At 39.9% G+C, this 25,518-nt stretch overlaps 1 protein-coding gene across 3 annotated transcripts in view; it reads right to left on the bottom strand.

Annotated features, from left to right (window-relative positions):
* Positions 1-25,518, bottom strand: part of LRRN1 (leucine rich repeat neuronal 1) — a 43,393-nt gene that overhangs the window by 5,726 nt on the left and 12,149 nt on the right. The gene's annotated exons all lie outside the window — the stretch shown is intronic.

Genomic DNA, 25,518 nt, shown 5'->3' with positions numbered 1-25,518 from the left:
TTTCATCTGTCTCATAGGAAATGACATGGTCACTTAATAGCTATACACGGGTATGTTATTCAACCTTATTTAACATGTTAAATAACAAGGGCATGTTATTTAACCTCTTAAAGCCTCAGCTTCTTCAACCATAAAGCAGGATTGGTCATAAAAGTATCTCTCTCATAGGATTATTGAGAGAACTAAAAGAATCTATGTTACACTGTTGGTGGGAATGCAAACTAGTACAGCCACTATGGAGAACAGTGTGGAGATTCCTTAAAAAACTGGAAATAGAACTGCCTTATGATCCAGCAATCCCACTGCTGGGCATACACACTGAGGAAACCAGAAGGGAAAGAGACACGTGTACCCCAATGTTCATTGCAGCACTGTTTGTAATAGCCAAGACGTGGAAGCAACCTAGATGTCCATCAGCAGATGAATGGATAAGAAAGCTGTGGTACATATACACAATGGAGTATTACTCAGCCATTAAAAAGAATACATTTGAATCAGTTCTAATGAGGTGGATGAAACTGGAGCCTATTATACAGAGTGAAGTAAGCCAGAAGGAAAAACATAAATACAGTATACTAACGAATATATATGGAATTTAGAAAGATGGTAACAATAACCCGGTGTACGAGACAGCAAAAGAGACACTGATGTATAGAACAGTCTTATGGACTCTGTGGGAGAGGGAGAGGGTGGGAAGATGTGGGAGAATGGCAGTGAAACATGTAAAATATCATGTAGGAAACGAGTTGCCAGTCCAGGTTCGATGCATGATGCTGGATGCTTGGGGCTGGTGCACTGGGACGGCCCAGAGGGATGGTATGGGGAGGGAGGAGGGAGGAGGGTTCGGGATGGGGAACACATGTATACCTGTGGCGGATTCATTTTGATATTTGGCAAAACTAATACAATTATGTAAAGTTTAAAAATAAAATAAAATTGGAAGAATAAAAAAAAAAAAAAAAAAAAGAATCTATGTAAAGCTCTTAGTGTAGTGCCTGGCAGATATTAAATGCTTATAAAAGTTAATTATATTTGTTATCTTATTATAGCTCTCATCTATTTAATTTTAGCTATGCAGTGGTTCAGAGAAGGCAATGGCACCCCACTCCAGTACTTTTGCCTGGAAAATCCCATGGACAGAGGAGCCTGGTAGGCTGCAGTCCATGGAGTCGCTAGAGTCGGACACAACTGAACGACTTGACTTTCACTTTTCACTTCGATGCATTGGAGAAGGAAATGGCAGCCTACTCCAATGTTCTTGCCTGGAGAATCCCAGGGACGGGGGAGCCTGATGGGCTGCCGTCTATGGGGTCGCACAGAGTCGGACATGACTGAAGCGACTTAGCAGCAGCAGCAGTAGCAGCATACAGTGGTTATTGGAGGATAAATAAAAGAAGGAAAGCTGGAGATATTTGATTTTATTTAGCCATGTATCATCTATTGATTTTGATAAGGTCTTCTGGAGTCAAATATGTATTGCTCACCTGCTTGTAAAGATCATACAGTAGCTAATCCGCTGGTTTTTTAGATTACATCACGCGTAAAAGTCATTATGGATTCAGTGTCTGTCCTGCTCTCCCAAGACCAGTCCAGTCATTTGCTAAGATATTAAAAGTAGAGATATATATTTTCTTACACTTGCTATAATGCAATTCAGCTTTGAGTACTGAAGGTACTTCAGTGACTAGTGTTTTCTTTATCTTCAGAAGATTACTGTAAGGATTCAATAAAGAAGAGCATATAACATGTTTGAAGCCTAGTGTTCAATACACAGCAAGCTCTCAATTCATATTAGCTACTATTACTACCCTCATTCTTTACAAAACACAGTTATCCTTGTGAGGGACCAAGAAGCATAATGCTACAAATAGTCCTGCACTTCTCTATTTGTTATATATATATATATATATTTATGTAGAAAGAATGAAAAATTGTACATTTTTCAGGTTGTTTTATAAAATACACAAACCAAGTTCCTGGTCTAACAAGATTGAATTTTAAAAAACCATCCAGTACAGATCTGGCAAATCAGAAGCCGGAGAAGGGAGGCCACGTGCTGTGTAATGCTGCTGCTAAGTCACTTCAGTCGTGTCTGACTCTGTGCGACCCCATAGACGGCAGCCCACCAGGCTCCCCCGTCCCTGGGATTCTCCAGGCAAGAACACTGGAGTAGGTTGCCATTTCCTTCTCCAATGCATGGAAGTGAAAAGTGAAAGGGAAGCCGCTCAGTTGTGTCCAACTCCTAGCGACTCCATGGATTGAAGCCTACCAGGCTCCTCCATCCATGGGATTTTCCAGGCAAGAGTACTGGAGTGGGTTGCCATGTGTAATGCTAGATGCTTACTATCCTCAGTGGGGTGAAATATACTGATATCCTCCTCCTCTGGATGTGGATACTTGACCACATATCATGGATCTGCAAAACTTTTCAATGTTTAACACTACCTGATTGTGACTTTTATCAAGAAATTCCATAAAATAAAAGCATACCTCAGAGAATAGCATTTTCCAAACATCATTAACTCCATGAGTTTATTCTACTCTTGTTTCCATTTATAGTAATCTTAAAATAGGGACAGTGGTCACAATATATGTTCTGTTAAGAACACTTTTGCCACAGGTTTTTCCTTAATTTTAATTCATAATAGAAAAACCAGGAGTATAAATATACCTTTAATACCTCTGAAATGGAATTTCAACTAATTTAAAAATTCTGACTGAACTGAAGAAAACATGGCAGAAAGTAAAACATATATTTAAGTTGTGTGAAACTCCCAAAACAGTCTGTTACCATTGAAGAGTATCTTTTATGGGGCTATCCTTTGAATATTGTCATGTGGAATCCCTCCATTTTAGTTTATATGATGAGGTTATTATATTGAAATATTCAAAATTCTCCTTGACACATACACAAACCTCTTTAAACAAATACACCACACAAGCTCAGAATGTCAGCTATCATATCAAACATAGAGGGAAGATATATTCTCTCAAACTAGCATTCAGCTCCTTTGGGAACTGAGAATAAAACTTCCTTAATACAAAAGGAAGTGTTTAAGATGTTTCTATTTGTATACCATTGTAAATTCTCTTTATTTTATTCTCCCAGACTTATTTTTGAACATTATACATAGAACAAAGCTTCACAGAGTCCCTATACCATTTTAAAACATAGGTTATGTCTCAGGAGCCATTCATTAACAGTGTTTAAAAGTAAAGCCATTATTGCAACAAGAGAAGAAAACTACAGACCAATATCTGATGAATATTGATCCAAAAATAAGAGAAATAAAAGAAGATGAAAATAAATTCCATGTTCATAGACTGGAAGACTTACTACTGTTAAGATACTATCTACTCCAAATGATCTATAGATTCAATGCAATCCCTATCAAAATCCCAATGACAATATTTAAAGATAATTAAAGAAAAAAATCTTAAAATTTACATGGAATCTCAAGGAACCCTGACTAGCCAAAACAATCCTGAAAACAAAGAACAAAGATGGAGGCATCACACTTCCTGATTTTAAAACATACTACAAAGTAATAATGACCAAAGATAGACATACAAACCAATGGAACAAAAAGCCAAGAAATAAGCTCTTCCATATATTATCAGATCTTTGACAAGAGTGCCAAGACTATACAATGAGGAAAGGATAGTCTGTTCAACAAATGGTGTGGGTATCCAGATGCAAAAGAATGACGTTGGGCCCCAAGAGGATAGCCACTGTCAAAAGAACAGAAAAGAACAAACTTTTGATGAGGATGTGAAGAAATTAAAACTCTTGTGCACTACGGGTTGGAATGTAAAATGGTGTAGCCATTATGGAAAACAGTATGGAAGGCTCCTCAAAAAATTAGAAATAGAATAACAATATGATCCAGCAACCCAAATTCTGGGTATTTATCCCAAAGAATTCAAAGCATGATCTCAAACAGGTATGTGCACACCAATGTAAACTGCAGTGTCATTTATAATGGCAAGAAGTGGAAGCAACCCAGATGTCCACTGATGGATGAATGGAAAAAGAAAATATGGCATATACATACAGTGGGATCTTATACAGCTTTAGAAAAGCTTTAAAAAAGAAGGAAATCCTGTCACATCTACAATATGGATGGCCCCCGGGGACATTTACACTAGATGAAATGTCAGTCACAAAAGACAAACACTGTAAGATTCCACTCATATGAATTATTTAAATAATCACAATCACAGAATCAGAAAGTAGAGAGGTGGTTGCTAAGGACTGTAGGGAGGGGAAAGAGATAGATTTTGAAAAAATTTTAAACTTCATCTTGGAAAACTGATAAGGGTATCAGTTTTCTAAGATGAAGAAGTTTTGAGAGCTCTGTACAACAGTGTGACTATACACTTAAAAAATGGAAGATGGTAAGTTTAAGTGAAGGACAGGGAAGCCTGCATACTGCAGTCAGTGGGGTTGCAAAGAGTTGGACATGACTTAGCCACTGAACACCAACAACATTTAACGTTAGGGCTTTTTTACTATAATAAAGTAAGTGAATCACAATACAGGCCAACTTTTATCACCCACACACAAATTAAGATCTTAAATTCTGCAACAAATAACAAATGGCTAGCACAGATTATTTTAAAAAGTAAAATTGATTTGTTCTAGGGCTGATTGGACCAAAGTTGGTCAAATGTGAGAAGACTGTGTCTTCCATAAACAAGTGTGGCTGTTTAAAGGAACGGTCCCTTAAATAATAGCAAACCATAGCTTTAAAGGCCCAGAATTGGCCAGTGATGCCTTTCAAAGAGTCCATGAGCAATTATATAATTAAATTTGATGCTTCTTTTATGTATGTTTGGAACACTCTGCTCTGCATATAAAATTTCAAAGGAAATGGGCTGCATGGTCATCACCATCAGTGAAACTGGCACTGATTCCCATTCCCCCATTGAATCATGCAGATGGATGTTAGTTTGATAGGAATTTGGGCTAGAATCTTTATGCATTAAGTTCTTAGGGAGTTGGGCAAAAGAAATAAGCAAGTCACAGTCACATGATGGTTGTGCAAATTGTAGTTACACTAAACCCAGATAGCTCTCAAATTACAGAAAGGATTCTGTCCTGGGGGAATCAGGTGATCTGGATTCAGAATCAGACTTCTTCACTTACTTACTAGAAGTGTTACCTTATACAAACTACATACATTCTTTGTGTCTCAGTTTCCATGGCTTAAAGTAAGACTAATTATACATACTTCATATGTGGAAACTAAATAAAATAATCTATGTGAAAGTATTCAGCCCAGAATCTGGGAAAGAGTCCAGCACAGACTGAGACCGCAAATCCTTATTTGGATCTCTGGAACCTCATCAAATTTGCCCGTTAAATTTCATTCTCACTCTGCAGTGAGATTGGGAGGTAATGAATAAGCAAATCTCTTTAAGACTCTTGGGTATGACAGGTATTTAGAAAAAGAGTTATTTTTTTCTAATTATTTCAAAAATTATTATTGCTTACCATTTCCATTATATTTTTACCCAGTATTATTGAAATTAATGTTAGAAACCCAGAGAGCAAATATTGCACTGGGGCTAAATTAAAACTTGTTGCAGGCAAGCAAATTGTGAAACACAAACCTCTCACCTGGAAAATAACATCATCTCATAGACACTATTAGTTACATCAATGAAGAACTAAAACTTTGACCTCCTAAAAGCTGAAGAAAATGCCTTCAGCAGACGTATGCTTTTATGCAAAGTTTCTTTGGTGGCCAAATTCACACCATGTACATAATGTTCAGAAAAATAGGGCATAGATCCAGGGCTAACACAGAATTCAGGTTTGATTGTCTTCTTTTGGGAATGGCTTGAATAATGGAGAGAAGGGATTTTTATTCAAGTAAGCTTTCCTTCTGGTTAGAAAGAAAAATTGTGTCCATACACATTCTCTCTGTATCCACTCTCCTGTTATGGGGGCCGAAGTGGGGGTGGTAAGGTAGAGCAAACCTCACTCTATGGATTGACCTCCCATAGGGAACTCCCCTATGTCTGAAGGCCACCTTGACTTCTGCTCCAGGTACAAGTGCCTGATGATTTAGATTCACAAAGTCTTTAAGCTTTTGAAACAGGAATTTAGCATAGAGTTAACAGTGAAGTTTCTGGAGAAGCAGACCTGGTGTCAAATTCAGCTCTGTAACCTTGAGCAAGTTATTGAAGTTTTCTAAGTCTGGTTCCTTTTTTCAGAAACTGGCTACCATAAAACCTTCTTTGGTAAGAGAATTAGGATGAGATGTTAAATAGGGAGTTTTGGTAGAGGACCTGGCACATGGCAAGGGCTCAACAGGTGTTAGCCATCACTACTTACAGGTTTGGTGTCTCATATTGAATTAGAGTCTCTTAATGGGCATTGAGGATGAAAGGGTGGTGGAAATCAGTCGAGTGCCATTTTGGTAGCAGCAACTGCAAGTTCTGAAAAGGACTTGGCCAGAGGCCTTCTAACAAGGCAGATGGCTACAGCAGGTAGAACCAGAGAGAGAGAGACGAGAGAGATTGCAAGGCTTTCTTTATGAAGGGTATATTTTATTTCCCTTCAGAAAGAAAGAAGGTCTTGCTAATGCATTCTGAACTCTGAATCTGCAAGAACTGTTTTTAAAGGCATTCGTTTCTTGCACTTTCTTCTGGCCCTTGACCCTTTCTGACTTTTAGATTTCCTTCTCCAACCATTTCCCAAAATTATGCTCCTTGTTCGCACATTATCCAAAGTGAAGCACCCTGTGTTAGTGACCACAGATGGAGGGTGCGTACAGGAGAGAGAGCTATAATCGTCTCCATAACGCATTACGGCAACAATAAAGTGTATCCCCTTGCAAGGATGTAATGGAGCTCGCAGAGGCTCTTTTGCATAAGGAACTGTTCCTGAGAACCCACATTATTCATCAGCAAAGAGTGCAGCAGTGTGCGTGTGAATGGGCTGAGCAACAGAATGAGGACACCAGGGAAACGATTCTTCATTTTGGCTTCACCACAAACTTTTCAGGTGACCTTGACCAAGTCCAGTACTCTGAGTCCTATTTTATTTATCTCACAGTAAGTGGATCAAGAGGAAAGACAGTCACAGCTTCTGAGACCAACACAATCCTCAGGAAGTCATCTCATCAGCCCATTCTCCAGTGTCATGAAAACTACACTTCCTGCCATTTCAGGGAGGTAACCCTTCTTCCTGCCCTTCCTTCTTTCCTTTGTTTCTCTTTTTTGGTTATTAAATTGTTAAACAGGCATGGTGTTTGATGATTATGCCAAGGATCTCAAACTGCAGTGCCTGCAGGGATCAGGTGGGTAAAGTCAGTTGAGTAGAACACAGAAGGAAATAATGGCCATGTAAAAAGCTGGAGAGTGCATGCACTCCAAAAGGCATCCACAGATATTTATATCTGAACAAACTAGAACAAAACAAAACTATGTGCTTTATGAGGCCTTTAATGGCATGTGGCCAGTTTTAAATCTCTGAGCTATTTAAATATCACCATAGGTAACAATATCACCAATAATGCTGAGCTAATGGGAGTACCTGATAATTAGATGTCAGTTTTCAAATATTATCGGCAAATACTTGCCACGTGAAAACCTATAATTAGAAGCTCAGCGTATTAAGGTGTGGGTGTGACTCTGCTCTGAAGAAAACTTCTTTTGTTGTTGCTCAGTTGCTCAGTTATGTCCACTCTTTGCAACCCCATGGACTGCAGCATGCCAAGCTTCCCTATCCTTCACCATCTTCCGGAGTTTGCTCAAATTCATGTCCATTGACCAGTGATGCTATCTAACCATCTCATCCTCTGCCACCCTCTTCTCTGCCTTCAGTCTTTCCCAGCATCAGGGTCTTTTCTAATGAGTCAGCTCTTCACATCAGCTGGCCAAAGTATTGGAGTTTCAACATCAGCATCAGTCCTTCCAGTGAATATTAAGGGTTGAGTTCCTTTAGGATTGACTGGTTTGATCTCCTTGCAGTCCAAAGGACTCTCAAGACTCTTCTTCAACACTTTAGTGCTTTTTAAAAGAGCATTCAGTTCAGTTCAGTTCAGTCATTCAGTCGTGTCTGACTCTTTGCGACCCCATGAACCGCAGCACCAGAGAAGGCAATGGCACCCCACTCCAGTACTCTTGCCTGGAAAATCCCATGGGCGGAGGAGCCTGGTAGGCTCCAGTCCATGGGGTCGCGAAGAGTCGGACACGACTGAGCAACTTCACTTTCACTTTTCACTTTCATGCATTGGAGAAGGAAATGGCAACCCACTCCAGTGTTCTTGCCTGGAGAATCCCAGGGACGGGGGAGCCTGGTGGGCTGCCGTCTATGGGGTCTCACAGAGTCGGACACACTGAAGCGACTTAGCACAGCAGCAGCAGAACCGCAGCATACCAGGCCTCCCTGTCCATCACCAACTCCCAGAGTTTACCCAAACTCATGTCCATTGAGTTGGTGATGCCATCCAGCCATCTCATCCTCTGTCGTCCCCTTCTCCTCCTTCAACACTTTATGCTTTTTAAAAGAGCATTACATTTACAGAAATTCATTCTACACCCCTTTCTTTTGGAACACCTACTTTAAAAGGCAGGACCTTAGAGATACCCTAGGTGATCCAGCATGACCCAGTTAATTGGCAGAGGAACAAAATAAAACACAGGTGCCTTGATCCTCAATTCAGCAGTTCCTGATCTGACCATTTTAAAATTCAGTGTTGGTTTTTCTGGTTCCTAGAGGAAATTGTGATCATCCCTTTCCTAATTTTATTTTCTTCTTGTATATGTTATTCTTAACTAATAAGGACTAAAAAATCCTCTGGCATGCGTAGGCAGTACAAATTCAGTAGTGTGTAAAGCAGAAGACGGCCACACATGATCTTTTGATTACCCCGAATTTTCCTTCCTGTTTTGGGCTGGGGCAAATCCATCACACTGCAGGTAAATCATCAGCCAGCACCTCTGGGAAAAGCTCAGAGGTGCAGCTGGTCTCCAAGTTGAGGGTATAAGCTGGAGCCACAATTTATTAGGTTCCTGAGAGGAACTGGGCATGGACAGCACATTAGCCCTTGTGGGAGGGTTGGCCAGGCATGGTAAACAGAACAGGCTAGGACGCATGGACTGAAGAGTTACAAAAGAAAAAATTTAAAAGACCGAAAGAAAACAAAAGCCAGAAGCCCAGAGCCAGTTGGGGTGAACCCAAATCTAAATAGGTGGCTTGGTGTGGTCGGGAAGGGGCTTGTGGAAGAGCCCTGGGGAATAACATCTACTTCAGAATCTGGTTTGGTTTCAACTGATCAAAGGCAAACAGGCTCATCTCCCTTTGAAATACGAGAAATACAAACTATGAAAGTTGGATAAGACCTTGGAGATCACCTGGCACATCTAAAACATCTCTCATTTCATAGAGGACACCTCAGAGAGGTGAGATCACATATTTGGAGGCCAAGCTTGACTGCATTCCTACCCTCCAAACGCAGGGCTGTTTATGGAACCCCACACTGCTTCACTTAGTCTTGGGTTAGTTGAAATTCATATTCTGGCAGGGTCTAAATGGGCAGGGTCCAAAACTCTCTGAAGAATGTTGGCCTCCAGCACTCCGTTAATCAGTTACCATTTATTAGAAGCAGAGGAAAATGTCATTCCATTTAGGAAGAGTTCAGTGGCTTGTTTAGTAACCTCCATCTTAACCTTCGCTTAGGTGGATCACAGACAGGATAGCTCAATCAATCATGCTGATGGCCAGTTTATTCCAAAAAATTTAGTCAGGTCAGCTAGACAATGTCTACTGATGTTTTTAAAACATGCTAGTGAATTCATTATAATGGTTGATCTGTTCTACATAAGCACAACCAAATCACAAGTTTAATTTTTAAAATGCATAAACTTTTTAAAATTTGATGATGGACTGTGTATGTTGCAAACTTTGTTAAGAAAGGGCACAGATATTCAAATATAATAAGTGGATTTGAAAGATTAGTAGGAGTTGGAACTGAGCATTCAAGGTAGGAGAGGCCTCATAAATACTATAATAATAATATGAATATTGCTCACTTTATTAATAGACTTACTTTAATAGAAGAATTACTATGGACTAACCACTATAGTGAGTGCCTTACATGTATATGCTATAATGTATGATCATCCCTATGTGTTATAGTGGAGAAGGCAATGGCACCCCACTCTAGTACTCTTGCCTGGAAAATCCCATGGGCGGAGGAGCCTGGCAGGCTGCAGTACATGGGGTCGCTAAGAGTCGGACACGACTGAGCAACTTCGCTTTCACTTTTCACTTTCATGCATTGGAGAAGGAAATGGCAACCCACTCCAGTGTTCTTGCCTGGAGAATCCCAGGGATGGGGGAGCCTGGTGGGCTGCCGTCTATGGGGTTGCACAGAGTCGGACATGACTGAAGTGACTTAGCCATACTTAGCCATAGCCATGTGTTATAGAGAGGTCAAGTAACTTGTCTAAGATCTCAAGTAAGACTGAGTCAAGGACATAAAGCTCAGGCCATAATGCGATCTAGTTGTGAATCTTTTCTGGTTTGGAAGCAGTTCGAAAATCAGAGTGGTGCCAGGATTGGTGGATTACACCAACAGTTAGATGATCTGAGTCCTTAGCTCTGGTTTTGCCTCCAACTCAGATCATGCTGGCCATCTTTCCCACCTGTAAGGGATGAGTTGGGGCCAAGTATAGATGATGTCTTAGGACTCTGGTAGCTCTAGGATTTTAGGTACTTGACACTTATTTTCTGAGTTTCTACTCATAGTAGCACCCATGTAAGCAGCCCTTCCTATGACTGACAGCAAAACACTACTTAATCCTGGCTTTTTAAGAGAAATTATGCTTAGCAATTTTTTTTTTTTTTTAAGAAATGGTCTAAAGAGGCAGACAGAGCTAGGTCCATATCCTGCCACTATCGATATCACCTTGGACAAATTAGTCCAACTCTCTGAGCCATGGTTTCCTCATCTGTTGGAAGGGGATCTTCATCTATCTGCCTCACATGGGTACTACGAAGATTTAATGAAAGAGCATGTCTTGAGCAGTGCCTGGGAATCTCAATAATCACACATTTACTCTGGAGTTCTCAACTTAGAAAATACAGTCAGGTGCTGAAAACTGAGTTAATATCTACTCTTCCAACAAGGAAATGAACACATTTCCTGAAAATTATCCGGAACACCTTTCTCTTCTTTCCTTTCCTTTCCTTTCCTTTCCTTTCTCCTCTCTCTATCAAGCCCAGTCTTTATGTAGTGCTTTACTTTTGCCTCACAACACCTTTGGGAGATAGGAACTCTGTCGCTTTTCACACAGTAGAAACCAACGCAGAGATATTCAGTAGTGTGCTCAAGACATACAGCTAGAAAGTGATGGAACAGGATTTGAACTGAGGCTCCCTGGCTCCATAGCCCATGGCCTACACACCCACATGTAACACATGACCTCCCACATGATCATCCCAAAGAAGCCGAGACTTTGAATCAGAGGAGTATGACGGTCAATGAAGTATCAAAAGTATAGAGTGGCTGGCTGGGAGCATTTATTGCTCTTAAAGGCAGTACAGATTCTTCCCAAATGATCTAGGCATGGTCATCTCTTTGCCAAAATGCTCGTGTACCACTGAGACATCCTCTATTCCTCAGTTAGGATAAAACAGTTTTCTAGAATTCTAGAAAGATTTTAGAACAAAGGCACAAGAATAGTTCTGCAGTTTGGTTTGGATTGAATCTTTACAGGAGACTTTGGTAGGTACCACATTTTATTCTATTTTACTTTAATATGAAATACAAGTGTATAAGCAGCTGTCCTTCTCCCTCAGACAAAACAATGGGCAGGACTCAGAAAAGGCTCAATCTGCAAACTCTCCAATTATCGCATTACTGCCTTCAAAGTTCAATGCTCATTTCCAGAACATACTTTCAAAGGCAATATCATTTTTAGAATTAAGAAAATATTATATTTATTTTAATAAGACAATGCTAATTAAATCTTTGCATGCTAATTAAGTAGGATCTCAATTTTGCAGTTTAATGGTAAACCTCTTGAAAGAATTCTCCTTTGGAAGCACTATGTTTAGAAGTACATATACCTCTCTATACTGAGAGGTTGAATGACAACCAGAATATTTCCATTTCTAATTGTCTTAGAAATGTTCCAAATGAATTAAATCCTTTGCCAAACAAAGAAACAAAAAATGAAGCAAAGGATGGGCATTTACCAATATACTTACCTATTGATCTTGGTTACTCTGGGTGCAGAGATGTAAATAAGAAGCAAAGGGAAATAACTTGTTAGCCCAAGAAAGATAGGAAGCATCTTTTCTAAAAAAATAAATTATTTTCTAACCTTGTAGACACTTCTCATTTTTACACCTAATGTTTGTTGTGGGTTTGTGTTGACTGAGTAGTAGTCATTATATCAGTCCATACTAACTAATAGCAATTAGCTGTTATAATGCCACAGGCACTGCACTAAGCACTTTACATAAGCTATTTCATTTAGTGTTCACAACCCTATGAGGTAGGAAACATTAATTTATCTATTTTTATGGATTATGAAATGGAGACTCAGAAAAATGAAACAAGCTGGCAAAGATCAAGGAGCCAGCAGAGTGATGGAGGATCTGTGTGAATCCAGGCACCTGAGGCCAGAGCCCAAACCATGCTCTTCTACTGTCCCAGCCTGTCTGGGCAGAGGAAGTCCTTGGCAATGTTTTATCTGCCAAGGCTAAAGTGAGCTTCACAGTAGAGACCCTGTTTCCGTCTTGTTCACGATGACACTGGCCTGGCATCTGCATAGAGGGCACTTACTAAATAATGAAAATATCTGAATCAATTAAAACGTGCTTTCCAAGTGCCCAAATATGACAATGATATTAAGCCAGCAATTTTCACAGTCCTACTGGGTCTCTTCTAATTTGGGCTGATACAAATCCTATGCTTTTATTTTCTTTTGATTTATTTTTTTGGCGGTGCTGGGTCTTCGCTGCTGTGTGCAGCCTTTCTCTAGCTGTGGCGAGTGGGGCTCCTCTCCATTGCAGTGCTCGAGCTTCTCATTGTGGTGGCTTCTCTTGCTGGGGAAGGAGCACGGGCTCTCGGTGCCTGGGCTCAGTAGTTGTGATGGATGGGCATGTGGGATCTTCCTGGACCAGGGATAGAACCCATGTTTCCTGCATTGTCAGGAGGATTCTTAACCACTAGACCACCAGGGCAGCCCAACCTTGTGCTTTTAAAAGTCATACTTTTATTTAAATTAAAAAAGAAGAATAAAAAGCTTTCCATTTAGCATATAAACTTCTCCCCATCCATCCTAATGCCTGTGATTTAGGAAAATCCTGCTCTCTGATTGATCTTTTTTCCAGACTCCGATGAAATCCGGATTTAGTCTAAATGCAAAAGAGGTCTAATAAACTGATACCTAATTTAATTAGATTAATTTCATTACACAAAGGCTCATTGGGTGTTGACTATGTCACAGGGCCAGAAAGACCAGACCCTGGGCTTAAATAATTTATAATCCTGTTGAGGAGAAGAAGACAAAATATACAAATGACTGTGTAAAATAAGATACATGTCAGAAGGAAGGAAGGAATGAAGAGATATATAGATCCTTGAGAAGGAGAGATGAGAGTTGTCAGCCTGTGACAGCTCCATGAGCAACATCCAGTCCAAACCTCTGATGACAGAAGTGTTCTGTGTTGGCTCTTCCCAACAGGGTAGTGACTGAGTACTTGAAATGTAGCTGGTATGACTGAGGAATGGAATTTAAAACTTTTATTTAAACTTATTTCAGTTGCACTTAAATAGCCGGATGTGGCCAGCAGCTACTATATTGGGCAGCAGAGCCCTAGATTTATAGACTTAGTTGTTTATTACCCAGAGTTCTCTTTAAGAATGCAGATTCTCATGCCTTAAGAAATTTTGATGAAGTTGGTCTGGGATAGGGTTTGGGTATATAAAGCTCCACAGGGTGCTCTAAAGCACACCAAGTTTAAAAATTCCAGCCTCAGGCTATCCTGGGCTCTGCCCTGTCAGCAAGCACAAGCTCAGAGTGTCTGGCAGGCATGTCAGCCAGATGACATCTTTACATGGTAACCGTAAAGATGTCGCTTGGCTTGGCTTTGCTCTAAGTCACTCTGTTTCTTTCCTTTACCAACTCATCCAAGTGTTTTGGAGGTGACCCAAGCTCCTAGCTAATATTTCACTGAAGTCCAAAGTTGTGTTTTATTCCTCTTGGTAGCTGCTGTGCCTAACACAGTGCCTGCCTATGAGTCTTCTATAAATGTTGACTGAAACAACCAAGATATATCACAAAATACATTTTCAACAATCTTCCACTTGAGGAGACTGCCACTCCAGAGGCCAAAGTCCACTTGAAACAGATGTATGGATGGATGGCAGACTGCAAAAAGCAAACACAAGAAAGCCAATGCACTCTTTAAAAGATTCATAATTTGACTACAGAAGGAAAGTTATGAAAAAAGAATTCTTTCGTCCAGAATCTCAGGATAAGGCAAGTAAGACTCCTGCCTTCAAATTAGGTATCAGAGTGCACCATTGTTCTCCTTACCATCTTTGAAAATAGCAGTTATCTGAGACCTTTCTGTATAGAAAATAATAGAAAATAACCTAAACAAAAAATGTCTAACCCTGTAACAAATGCCATCATTCTTTGTCTATTTCTTTATAAGGCTGAGTGTAAGAAACTTTCAGAAATTAAGAATTGCTGATGGCGTTTGCTACACAGTGCCTAGTAGAGTGCTCAGCATTGAGGGGGCACTCAACATTGGTTGTTGAATGAATAAGCTTTTAGGTGCTATTGTGCCTTAACTATTTTGTTTTTTAGGCACTTTAGCTGGACCTCATCAAAAACATTTGTCATTTCTGGATCACACCCTTGGGTCAGATAATAGAAGATACAGCAAATTCATATTATGGTAGAAAAGGTGGGAATTGTTTTTGAGAACTCAGGAAATTATATTTCCCACCTAAAAGAAAGGGGAGGGAAGACATGTCAACTGATAAGGCAACTCTTTAGAAGAGTAAACTCAGGCTTTGGAGCCAATAGATTGAATGAAAACCTGGTTCTACATACAGGAGCAGTGTGAGCATCCTTTCTTCATCAGGTTGTTAAAAGGCTCAAATGAACTGTCCTCCCTCAAAAAGGTATTTGTAAATCCTAATCCCAGGACCTCAGAAAGTGACCTTTTTTGGAAATAGGGTTGTTGCAGATGTTAATTAGTTAAGATGGGGTCATACTTGTGCAGGGTGGGCCCCTAATCCAATGTAACTGATGTCCTTATAAGAGAGAAGATGATGTGAACACAGGGACACGCAAGAATATTATTGTTGTTTAGTCACTCAGTTGTGTCTGACTCTTTGCGACCCCATGGACTGCAGTACATCAGGCTCCCCGTCCTTCACCATCTCCCAGAGTTTGCTTAAATTCATGACTATTGAGTTGATGATGCTTTCTAACCATCTCATCCTCTGCTGCCCCCTTCTTCCTTTGCCTTCAATCTTTCCTAGCATCAAGGTTTTTTCCAATGAGTCAGCTCTTTGCATCAGGTAGCCAAAGTATTAGTGTAAGCATCAGTTCTTCCAGTGAATATTCAGGGTTGATTTCCTTTAGGATTGACCGGTTTAATCTCTTTACAGTCCAAGGGACTCTCCAGAGGCTTCTCCAGTACCACAATTTGAAAGCATCAATTCCTTGGCACTCAGCTTTCTTTATGGTTCAACTCAAATCCATACACGACTACTAGAAAAACCATAGCTATAGAGATCTTTGTCAGCAAAGTAATGTCTCTGCTTTTTGTCATAGCTTAACTTCCAAAGAGCAAGTGTCTTTTAATTTTGTGGATGCAGTCACCATCTGCAGTGATTTTGTAGCCCAAGAAAATAAAATCTATCACTGCTTCCACTTTTCCCCCTTCTATTTGTCATGACCATGATCTTAGTCTTTTTAATGTTGAGTTTTAAGCCAGATTTTTCACTCTCCTTTCACCTTCATCAAGAGGCTCTTTAATTCCTCTTTACTATCTGCCATTAGAGTGGTATCATCTGCATATCTGAGGTTGTTGATATTTCTCTTAGCAATATTGATTCCAACTTGTGCTTCATCCAGCCCAGCATTTCTTAGGACGTACTCTGCATATAAGTTAAATAAGCAAGGTGACAATACCGGGAGAATGCCTTTTGTCAATGAAGGCAGGGATTTGAGTCACACAGCTGAAAGGCAAGGAACACCCGTTTGCCAGCAAACCCCCAGATGCTAGGAAGGGGCAAAGGAAGGGTTCCTTTGCAGGTTTCAGAGGGAGCATGACACTGCTAACATCCTGGATACCTCAATTTCAGACTACCGACCTCCCAAACTGAAACAGTAGACTTCTGGTGTTTAAGCCACCCAAGCCTTGATATTTTATTATGACAGTTTTGAAAATAATACAGTATTCTTGCCTGGGAAATGCCATGAACAGAGGAGCCTGTTGGACCCGACTTAGTGACTAAACAATAAATATGTGTATTAGCTACTTTCCTAATTATTTTTCCATGAATCATTATTTTAAGGTGCTGACTCTCTTTACCCTCCTTCTCCCCACTGCATACCTATGACACAGAAACTAATTATGAAAAAAGGTGGTTTTCTGCCATTGCCTGTACATCTTATGGATAGGGAAGTACTCATTCTTCAACGCTCTGGTAAACTTGATGATCTTTACAGCTTTTTCTCTAGGACTTAGCAAGCACGACTAATGGTTATTCATGAACTCTCAGCTCTATGCCAAAATAATTTTCCCCCCAGTGTTTTGAAAGTCATAAAGCAGATACAGTTTGAAGAATTCTTGAACCTATCATCTTTCAAATCCCTTTTAAACCTGAGATTCTAAGACAGAAAAGGAAGCTGGACCAGGATTTTTTTTTTTTTTTCCTGTTTACATCACTTGCAGGATCAAGAAAGTTTTTTTATTTTTTTCCTTTCTTTGTAAGAAATGAGCTATTTGCATAACTGGAATCATAAAGTAGCAATTTAACATTATTGAATTGAGAAACAGACAGAAGGCTAAACAGAACAAAACATGAACCAACAACTGGGCTATTTTTATTGCTCCTTTTTAGTATCAGCAAGTGCAGTGACATAAAAACTACCATGAAATCAATTAATTTTAGTCTTTTTACAAGTTATTTTAATTCTCCTCCCATAATATGTCTATATAAAATAATTGCTTTGTAATTACCGACATGATTAAATGTTAAATAAATGCAAAATTCTTAGTTTGGCAGCCTTTATATGTCCAGAAGGCTGTTTCATTATTTCTTTTTAAGAACTTCACAGTATATTGCTTAATATTTTCACTGCACACATAGATTTCACCATGCCATGTTAATAAATGTTGCATAAGGAGCCACCTGCTATAATGGCTCTTGATTATACTTTCAAAACTACAGATAGACCAATGAAAAAAATAGACTCATCATGGTTGGTTTTGAAAGTGGCAATATGTCGGCTGCTAATACCAACACTGTAGACTGCTGGATGCCAACCAAGTCAAGCAACTCCATTAGACTGTATCAGGTTTTCTTTTGCTTCCAGCCTGAATGAGAGTTTAGTCTATAATAACTTCTCATCTAAAAAATGGCAAACATTTTCACATCCACATCAGAATATTTTTCGCATTTTTCTTTGCTCAAAGAGAATTCTGTACCACCTTTTGTTATATTTTTATATCCAGTAGTAATCTTTATTAGCTAACAAACATTTTCACAAAAATTTTATTTAAAAAATGAAAACACCCAGTGTTGTTCTAAGGGGAGCTTGTACTTTTAGATCTCATCTTGAGGTATTTCTCTAAGGAATCTGACTGCTTAGAATTTGCCAACTAGAGGAGTAAGTGCTATTAAACTTTATACTGAGAAAATGTCAAAAACATATCCTTTTCACATTGAAATGTTCCTGTAAAATTTGGAGACCGATATACAGAGGTATACATATCTTCAGTGTAAAAGTTCCTGCTACTCAAGGTTAAAGATTGCAGTGTTTGGGTGAGTGACAGTATTTGCCCTTCAGTTTGATAGACCTTAAGCACACTGTATTTCTACAGACTGCAATATTTTTTAAAGAAGCAAAATAAAGCCATCTGTCCCCTAACTCTTAAAATAAATGTGGTATCAAGTTCTTTCTCTAAAAAGGGTGCCTGTCCATTCCAATGTTCCCTCTGAAGGGTGGGGGTGGCAGTGGTTGTCTACGTTAGAGTGTCAAGATGGCCGAAGACCAGGGATGGGAGCAGGATACACAGCAAGAGGGCAGCACTGTGGAGAATGCTTTACCTACGTTCTCACAGCATGGGATGGAGGCAGATGTGATTATTCTCATTTTATAAATGAACTTTTAGGGCCCAGCGACTAAGTGACTTGCTAGAATTCCCACAGCTAACTGGTGAAAGAGCTGGTATTATACCCAAGTTTATTAACATTCTTTAAAAGAAAAAAAAAGACATCATTTTTAAAAGTACATTTATTGTGATTTATTTTTAAATATGTATTTACTTATTTTGGCTGAACTGGTTCCTAGCTGTGGCTCGCGAGATCTTCATTGTGGCGTGCGGGCTTAGTAGTGGTAGCATGCGGACTCTCAATTTGTAGCTGCAGACGTAAGTTGTAGCTTGCGTGCGGGCTCTAGTTCCCCAACCAGGGATCGAACCCAGGCCCCCTGCATTGGGAGCAAAGAGTCTTACCCACTGGACCACTGGGCAAGTCCCCCAGGTTTGTTACATTCTGAAGTCAGAACCCATTCTGTGAAGCCACTTGCCTCGGTGATCTTACTGGACCTCCAATAAGAAGTGTGAATGCACTGCGGCGAATTGCAGGTACGCAGAAGAAAACCAATGTATAAAGTAAAACCTTGGTTAACCAGAAGATTAAGCTCAGGGAATCTGCAAGTTTAAAGCGTTATTAGAGAGCTTTTAGTTTCCATCTTTAATACCCACTTTCTTGCCTTAGATAAGGGTAGTTGGTTTTTTGTTTTAAAGACTTTTTTTCCTTCAAGGCCCTGATAATGAACTCATATTAAAGAGCTGTTTTTAAAATATCTAGACCCCTTGTTATTAATTTCTTTTCTTCAAATTTCCCATTTTCTCCTAAAAAAGGACTCTGGAGGAAAAAATTTCTAGTTAATTAGGATTTCTGGTAATCAGGTTTTTAAATTGTTTTGGTAAATTAAAATCAGGTGAAAGCTACCTCCTGAATTTGAAATAGCTTCTTCTTATAGATTCTCCTTAATGCCAATGTGTTTGCCTATGTTAGTATGCATTTGAAATTAATGGTCCAATACACAAAGTGCTCAGATCGTCGATGACCTGGGGGCCATAAATCCACCAGAACACATTAGTGGGACGGTCCCTTAATTACACAGTTTAGGCTTTACGTAATCAATGGTGCAAAGGAACAGCTGAGAACATAAAAATGCCAGCAGGCATTGTAAATCATAATGCATTCCATAATCTCCTCAATTCATGTGTCTTATTAAATTAAAAGTAAAAAGAATAGTTTTAGTTAAATAGCTATAATATATTGCCATCATAACCATTAAAATATAAAATAATTCAATGCTATTATAAGATAATCTTTATTACTTTAGGAGTTACTTTTTGAACTTTAGATATAGGGATGATATTTTTACTGAATCAAAATGAAAGTTATCTCTTAGAAAGGTTAACTAAATAAGAAGGTTCTTTTTTAATAAAATACATTTTAGAATAAAATGCAGTACAAGCTTATCTATCTAGGACTAATGTACACCTTACAAGCTTTCTTAGGGTTTTAAGTTTAAGAGTACACTATTTGTTCAACTGGTTATAACAGTGATGAAATAGATTAATGTTGGTTTATTATTACTTCACATTACATTTAAATGAGGATAATGAAGACATAATTTGAACACAAGACCAGAAAATGAGCATTACTTTCCTGGATAATTAGGCAATTTTAAATAGTAAGCTTCGGCAACTTGGGATAAAACATGGACAGGTAGCTTAATTTTGCTTCAGGACTTTTAAGTCTCAAAAATCTAACAAGCACCCATGTTCAGTTCAGTTCAGTCGCTCAGTTGTGTCTGACTCTTTTCGACCCCATGAATTGCAGCACTCCAGACCTCCCTGTCCATCACCAACTCCCGGACTTCACTCAAACTCACATCCATCGAGTCGGTGATGCCATTCAGCCATCTCATCCTCTGTCATCCCCTTTTCCTCCTGCCCCCAACCCCTCCCAGCATCAGAGTTTTCCAATGAGTCAACTCTTCGCATGAAGTGGCCAAAGTACTGGAGTTTCAACTTTAGCATCATTCCTTCCAAAGAACACCCAGGACTGATCTCCTTTAGAACGGACTGGTTGGATCTCCTTGCAGTCCAAGGGACTCTCAAGAGTCTTCTCCAACGCCACAGTTCAAAAGCACCAATTCTTTGGCACTCAGCTTTCTTCACAGTCCAACTCTCACAGCCATACATGACCACTGGAAAAACCACAGCCTTGACTAGACAGACCTTTGTTGGCAAAGTAATGTCTCTGCTTTTGAATATGCTATCTAGGTTGGTCATAGCTTTCCTTCCAAGGAGTAAGCGTCTTTTAATTTCATGGCTGCAGTCACCATCTGCAGTGATTTTGGAGCCCAGAAAAATAGTCTGAAACTGTTTCCACTGTTTCCCCATATATTTGCCATGAAGTGATGGGACCAGATGCCATGGTCTTCGTTTTCTGAATGTTGAGCTTTAAGCCAACTTTTTCACTCTCCTCTTTCACTTTCATCAAGAGGCTCTTTAGTTCCTCTTCACTTTCTGCCATAAGGGTGGTGTCATCTGCATATCTGAAGTTATTGATATTTCTCCCAGCAATCTTGATTCCAGCTGGTGCTTCCTCCAGCCCAGCATTTCTCATGATGTACTCTGCATGTAAGTTAAATAAACAGGGTGACAATATACAGCCTTGATGAGCTCCTTTTCCTATTTGGAACCAGTCTGTTGTTCCATGTCCAGTTCTAACTGTTGCTTCCTGACCTGCATACAGATTTCTCAAGAGGCAGGTCAGGTGGTCTGGTATTCCCATCTCTTTCAGAATTTCCCACAGTTTATTGTGATCCACACAGTCAAAGGCTTTGGCATAGTCAATAAAGCAGAAATAGATGTTTTTCTGGAATTCTCTTGCTTTTTCAATGATCCAGCAGATGTTGGCAATTTGATCTCTGGTTCCTCTGCCTTTTCTAAAACCAGCTTGGACATCTGGAAGTTCACATATTGCTAAAGCCTGGCTTAGAGTACACCACAGAAATTGGCAAACCCTAGGAATCAGGATTATCTTATTGGAGAGATGTTAAACATTTACCAACACACTACTGGTGTTAAGGCACCAAAGTAGCAGAGTTGGAATAGGTACACGGAATCAGAACTACTTCAGTATGAATGAGATTCAACGTCTGCTAAGATAGCATGGTGACTACAGCCATGAAATTAAAAGATGCTTGCTCCTTGGAAGAAAAGCTATGACAAACCTAGATGGCATATTAAAAAGCAGAGACATCACTTTGCCAAAAAAGGTCCATACAAAGCTATGGTTTTTCCAATAGTCATGTACGGATGTGAGAATTGGACCATAAAGAAGGCTGAGTGCTGAAGAATTGATGCTTTCAAACTGTGGTGCTGGAGAAGACTCTTGAGAGTCCCTTGGACAGCAAGGAAATCAAACCAGTCAATCCTAAGAGAAATTGACCTTCAATATTCACTGGAAGGACTGATGCTGAAGCTGAAGCTTCAATACTTTAGCCACCTGATACAAAAAGTCAACTCATTGGAAAAGACCCTGATGCTAGGAAAGATTGAAGGCAGGAGGAGAAGCGGGTGAGAGAGGATGAGATGATTGGATGGCATCACTGACTCAATGAACATGAGTTTGAGCAAACTCTGGGAGACAGTGAAAGACAGGGAAGCCTGGAGAGCTGCAGTCCATGGGGTCACTAAGAGTCAGACATGACTTTGCGACTGAACAACAACAAGATAAGGGTGGAAAAATCAGGACAGAGAAGGAAGGATGGTACCTATCTATGGAGGGCTTTTAATGCTTCATTAAGAAGTATTCTCTCAATTTACTATCCTTGTCAGAGACCTAGCAGAAAACAGAAGGTACATTCAAAAGGGAGTGAATTAAAAAAAAAAAAATCCTAAAAGGGGACCATTTACAAGGCATGGACAAGGTTCAGTTAAACTCACAAAAGATGACCAAACAGCCCTGAGCTAGCTACTGCAAGAAGCAGAAGCCAACAAGAAACCAGACAGCAAGGGACCCACAGGGACAGTCCATACAATCCCATTCCCAGGTTACAAAGTGAAGCGGAAAGGGTAGGGTGGATCCAGAGGGGTATAGAGAATATCCAGCACAATCTCAGTATCAGTGAGGACAACTAAATGTCTTTGCAGGGAACTATGGGATTATTTCTATAAATTCAGAAAGACTGATTCTCTGGCTGTGTATGACAGGAGAGGGAACATGATGGATATGGGGAAACCCACCAAGAAGCACTTTGAATAAGCTAAATGAGAGGTAATGAGAACTGGAATTGGGGTCACAGTGATAGGAACAGAGTAGAAAGACCATATGTAGGAGGCATCAGAGGGCTATAAGTAGAGAGGTATCTATCAGATATTACATTGACTAGATGTGGAGAAAGGGGAGAAAATAGTTACAAGTAATACCAAAGTATTGAGCCTGGATGACTTTGAGATCCTGGCTGTGAAACAAGACAGGGCATGCAAGAGCTTATTTTGAAAGTGGGCTGAGTTTCCATTTGTGTGATTAGAAGGTGGGAAGAGAAAAAGGTTGGAGTACTTCTCCCTCTGGTCTCGTCACTGCTGGGCCAGTGTGTAGTGACTATGTTCCTCTGCAGAACACTATGGTATCCTCTCATACAGGCACAGCTCATTTTGGATCCAAATCACTGCCTCCTCTTGACCCTTCCATGATGTTGTAATTCTTTAGGGGTGAAAATATCCAGCAGATATTTTGAAAATATAGGACAGGAGTTTGCAAGTGAGGTTATGGTCAGAGAGAAACTTGAATGTTTTTTTCATAAAGGTCTAGTATAGAAGACTTGAAATCCCAAGAGGCATGGAGAGAAAAGTAGAATAATAACAAAAGGGTTCAGGGAAGCCAGAGATGTTCTGCCATAAAGCACAGTACAAATACAAAGGATAATGGCATCTCGCTGAAAAACACGGGACTCTTATCTCTATCATCTCCTTTGATAACTGTTTGGTCATAGTGTCTGAATTAAGTTATATGTCAATACAAAGATGGAGCTAAAACAAATTATTAGCAGGCAGCACTCTAACTCAGTATTGAAGTGATCTCTGTATTATGAACCATAACAATTGAGATCAGGCAGAAAAGTATATCTCTCCATGGAGGACAAATCAATAACTACTAGGTTTTATGGTCATTAACACCCTAATGAAATTACTCACCATCTAAATATCTTAGAGGATCTTGCACATTCAACATCAGTCACCTCTTTCATGTTAACACCGGCCAGATGTGGCCAAGTGCAACTTTCATAATGGAGACCATGAACAAGAATGATATTCTACACCTAAAACATTGGCATACCAAGCAAGAGGAGTTATTTAAGTGATACTCCTAAACCAGTACTTAAAATTTTATAACTGTGGGCAACACAGTTGATATGTTGTTAGTTAGCCAGTGTTTTAATCAGAGGTTCATCTACAGTAAAGGGACATGTATTACATCTACAGTAAAGGGGGAAAACAGGCAATGGAAAGCAGAAAATAAAAGAGGGTATAGTAGTTTACAGGGCTTCCCAGGTGGCTCAGTGGTAAAGAATCCACCTGCCAAGTAGGATATGCAGGTTCAATCTCTGGATTGGGAAGATCCCCTAGAGAATGAAATGGCAACCCACTCCAGTGTTCTTGCCTGGGAAATCCCGTGGACAGAGGAGCCTGGCAGGCTACAGTCCATAGCGTTGTGAAAGAGCTGGATGTGACCGAGCAACTAAAAGACAACACTATGGCCCACTCTCACATGCATTATATCTTTAACCAAGAGGTGGAGAAGTTAAGTAACATGCCCAGGACTACTCAGAAAGGAAGAGAGCCTTTCTTGCCCTGTGCCTTTTTGGCTCTTAGTCTGGGCATGTCAGTCCAAATATGCCAGGCACCGGCATGCCACTCAACTGTCCGTTCCTGCAGTTCATGTCTCCAGGAATTCAAGCCTTCTGCTGTCTTCTTCTTTCCATGACTAAACTCAACACATCCCATTCCTTCTGTACATAATGCTAACTCTTCCTTTGCAGAACTCCATAATAGCCTGCCTTGTCAACTCCAGTGTTCTTTAGAGGAAGGGGTAAAGGAAGGTAAAACTAATTTCCCTCAAAATTTTGTTCTATATTAAGCCTCACTGGTCTTCTCTCTTGTTTCTCAAACCCATCAAGCTTCTTCCACCTCCAGGTCCTAGCTTACAAAGATCTCCCCTACACCCTTTTGCCTGGATGATTTTCACTGACCCTTGAAATTTTGGTTGAAATATCACTTCTTCAGGGAAGTCTTCTCTTAGAAGCCTCCATGGCATATTCTATTTTGGCCTCTTGAACTTCTCTTTCACTGGACTTGACAGAGCCATAGTTTTACATTTCCTTGTGTGATAACTGGATTAATGCTTTTTCCCCATCAGCAGGCGAGCCCCACATGGGAAGGGACCGTATTTCATTTGTTCTGCTCACCACTATATCCCCAGATACGATGCATGTGAGAGTGGGCCATAGTGTTGTCATTTAGTTGCTCAGTTGCATCCAACTCTTTTGTGACCCTATGGATTATAGCCTGCAAGGCTCCTCAGTCCACACACAAAGATCGGCACCGAGACAGAGGTGATGCTGGTAGTGTCTGTCAAGTGACTGAAGTAAATGACTGTCATGTTCTAAGCATTACAGCAAGAGCTTGCCCACATATCCTCATAGCAACCCTGTGAGATCACATCATTCCTCTATTCCACAGATGAGAGAACTTGGGGCGGGGGCAGGGAGCAAATAAATTCAGTCTTTTAACCAAGATCACTCAGCTAGTATGGGATACAGTTGAAATTGACATCTGGACCCATCTCATCTAAGCCCTTTTTTCCGTTGTTATGGAATTTCCACAGATGATCACTTTATTATTTTGTCTTGTTTCTATTCATTCTATCTCCTCAATGAGTCTCAAAGCTTATTTGGGATGGAAATAGCACCTTGCACATTATTTTTGATCCCCCCCATCACCCTGCTAATAGCACTTGATATTCTACATGCATTTAATGAATACTTTTTGATTAATAGTACTTTCTTGGCATTAATAACATAAAAGCATCCCCAAATGAGTTCAGCTCTCTATAACACCCTGTCTAAAATAGTAATGTACTAACATGTGTGAGTATAATACAGGTTTAAGAGCTACTAATTTTTACCAAACTTTAGGAAATAATTTTT

The sequence above is a fragment of the Bos indicus x Bos taurus genome, chromosome 22, assembly GCF_003369695.1.
Source record: "Bos indicus x Bos taurus breed Angus x Brahman F1 hybrid chromosome 22, Bos_hybrid_MaternalHap_v2.0, whole genome shotgun sequence".
Taxonomy (NCBI): Eukaryota; Metazoa; Chordata; class Mammalia; order Artiodactyla; family Bovidae; genus Bos; species Bos indicus x Bos taurus.
Note: the sequence above shows the minus strand (reverse complement) of the source record. Positions and strands in the feature narration are given on the sequence as shown.